At 32.7% G+C, this 3,209-nt stretch overlaps 1 long non-coding RNA gene across 1 annotated transcript; it reads left to right on the top strand.

The window, feature by feature from the left end:
* The first annotated feature begins 611 nt into the window (after positions 1-611).
* LOC101492804 (uncharacterized) lies at positions 612-3,209 on the top strand. The gene is made up of 5 exons (XR_189343.4): positions 612-855; positions 1,362-1,399; positions 2,277-2,415; positions 2,527-2,632; positions 3,183-3,209. It is a non-coding gene; the product is annotated as an uncharacterized lncRNA (long non-coding RNA).

Here is a 3,209-nt window from a genome sequence, read left to right as displayed (position 1 = left end):
TTGATTTTCGTATGAATTATATGTTTAAAAATTTAAGTATTGACTTTTACTAGGTACAAATTATTATTATTTTGTTGAAACTCAATTTAGAGAAAAAAAAAAGATGTTTCGTTCTATACTTTGAGTTAGATAGGAAATATGTCTCTTACGTTTAAAGTTTTAATTTTGACAAAAAAAAATTCTTATTTTAATTTTATGTTTGCTTGTGTTAAGAAAAAATCGATTTTAAATCGTGAATGTTAACTTTAAATCCCTTGAAAGTGTTGATGGGTGTATCTAGATGAGTAGAGTTTTGATATTGGTTTTGAAAACAATTTAGATGTTCGTCATGATTTAGATAGTATGAAATTCATATTACTAGCAATAGTAATTATTGAATATTAGAGGTTGGTAGAACTTAGAATTTTTTAAAAATGACATTTTGAAGGAGTTAAAGTTTACTTATTTTATATGATGAAAATAAATTTTGTTTGAGTTACTCTTGATTCACTACAAGAAATTTTGAGTTTTGCGACAGATGCATTGCGACGGGTGCCAAACAAACGTCGCCGTTCTCTCTTTACTACACTTCCTGCTACGGTGCTAAACAACCGTCGCAACATTTCTAAGCAAAACCAAGAGGCGCTACCTTTTTCCAATCCCACGTCCCAATTTTTGCAAGTCCCGCTCTCTAAATTTCTTCTCATATCTCTGCGACCCTTTTCTCCCAAAACCAAAAACCCTTTTCTCCCAAATCCAAAAACCCTTTTCTCTCAAATTTGTTTCCTTCAAATTTCCCAAATCCCTCGATCTCCCCATCTATGCGGAAGTTTGATATCTCCATCTCTGGAATTGAAGCAATCTCTCTTCTCTGCGGTAAGCTTCATGCCATTTATCTTTTATGCGATCGAATGCTTGGTGTTGGTTGATAGTGAATCTCATTATCTAGACATTTCATTTGTGTTCTTGTTTACAATATGATTTTCTTCATTACAAAGGGTTTATCATGTTTATGATAAGATGAGGAACATGGTGTAAAGACCTATGGTGTTTTTGTATTATAGACTTTTAATGTTTTGGTTAGGACTTGGGACTGGGATTTGGATTTGCGACACCTAACTTACAAGAAATTTTCTTCAAAACTGTGATTTCTAAATTCTCGCGTTCTGAATTGCTTCCCTCAAATCTCTCAAATCCCTAAAACCTCAATTACCCCAAATATCCTTGCTCTCACAATTTCACTTTTATCTCTTCTTTCCTTTCAATTCCATCTCCATTTGTTGCAACCTATGGTACGATTTCCTTTTTGTTGTTAGTGTTTTGATTACACTGTTCTAATTGGTGCTGATTTTTTTGCTTCAAATGCCAATTATGTGAAACAGGAGGAGAACGGTCGCATGTAGTGTTACCAAACGACGAGGTACTTTCAGTTTTCTATGTATTGTATCTATTGCAACTTATTTTCTGTTTTCTGATATTTATATTCTCTTCCATTTATGTTTTTTTTATGCGATTTGGTATTTTCATTTGCATTCATTTATCAATTTGTGTTCTCTTCTAAACACATTGATCACTATGAATAATAGGTGAGCTTACAAGTTATGCTAGCTAAGATTAGAGATACAAATTATATACAATCCCAAGTTTTAACCAGACAGATCAGTTTTACAACCTATATTTTCCCCATATTTAGAATATGTTGGTGTGTGGGTTAGTTTTGTATACATTGGTAATGATGAGTTGATGTTTCAAGTGTTTAATGTTATTATCATGAAACAATTTGCAATGATTGGCTTAGGTAAGATTAGATATTTTTTAGGCATTGAAGATTTAGAAACGACACGGTTTACGCCAAAATAAAAACGTTTTGGTGTCTTAGCCGTTCTAATGCGTGTCAAGGTCAATCATTGGTAATGAGAGGTTGAGGTGCACAATACAAATTTAGAGAGATAAAACATTTAGCAAAAGAGCATAGAGAGGGAGGTCGAAAAAACATCTCAAATTTCATTATCAAATACCTGATTTAATAAACCATAAATCGAGGGGTTTAGCTTGTTTGTGCTGAATTGAGTATTGTTTAGAGATTCATGTCTCTGTTTAATGGTTATTCCATTTGTGAAGTTGGCAAGGAAGCAGCTAGTATTGCTGGTACTTTTCTTTTCTCTACATGTCATGAATATTGGTTTCTCTATATTTTCTATTGTGTTAGTGTATTCTTGATTGTAGAGTTATTTTGTTACCATGTCAACTTAACATGTTTGTTTATGAGATATAATGGCTTAATGACAAAATTGTAGATTCAATCTCTGTAATATGTTGGAAAGCATTGATAGTAAAAAGTATTGAAATAAGATGCCAAGACTCAAGATTTTGATTTGAAATGACTGCAATAGGAAAGGGCAAGATTACAGTAAGGACGAGGAAGATATTCAGAAGGTACATTGGTTTTTTCTGCCTATCCTTAGTTATGATGCATCGATTGTCAAGCATTCATCTTATTTTTGATTCTGTTTCAATGCTCTTAAATCTATGTGCAGTTCATTGAAGGCGGGTGGAGAGTGATACCAATTCTGATAGTGAAGATGATGACTTGGTGACAAACCTAAATGAAGCAGACAATTTAAATGTTGATTCTTTACATTTGTCGGAGCAGGTAATATATCCATTAGCCTTTGTTTGTCGTAAAAGATATATCAGGCTATGGAGTATGGTGTTCGTTATTTGTTCATTTGTTTAATTTTTGAGAAAATCAATCAGGAACAAAGTACTGGTAAAGAGAGATTAAAAAATTGTAGCTCAACTTGACAAAACAAATAGACTCATTTGTAAGAGTATTGTCTTTTTAAAAACTGTTGATGCCCTTGATTCTAATTTGACACAGCACTAATTGAAGGTTTTTGGTATTTGCTTGGGATACCAGTGCGAAATTAGGAAGGATATATTAAACTTGCTTTCTCCGCTTTATGAAGATGAATTTGAAATTTTCATTGCTCTGAACTGAATGTAACATCAATCCGGAATCTTCTGTAATATTCTAAGTGAACTGTGTGGGATGTAAATCTGAACGCCCAGTATTTCATCTAATTTTTTTTTTGTTCGCCAATTGACTGCTCAGAATATAGTCTACCTCATTTTTTCTCACTTGTAGTGCAATGCGTTTTTCACAATTTTGATTGAAGGATTGTTAATGTAACCATGTTTAGGATGATGGACATGAAAGTCATGGAATA

The sequence above is a fragment of the Cicer arietinum genome, chromosome 1 (genome assembly GCF_000331145.2).
Source record: "Cicer arietinum cultivar CDC Frontier isolate Library 1 chromosome 1, Cicar.CDCFrontier_v2.0, whole genome shotgun sequence".
In the NCBI taxonomy this organism is placed as follows: domain Eukaryota; kingdom Viridiplantae; phylum Streptophyta; class Magnoliopsida; order Fabales; family Fabaceae; genus Cicer; species Cicer arietinum.
This window is presented reverse-complemented; position numbering and strand designations above follow the sequence as displayed.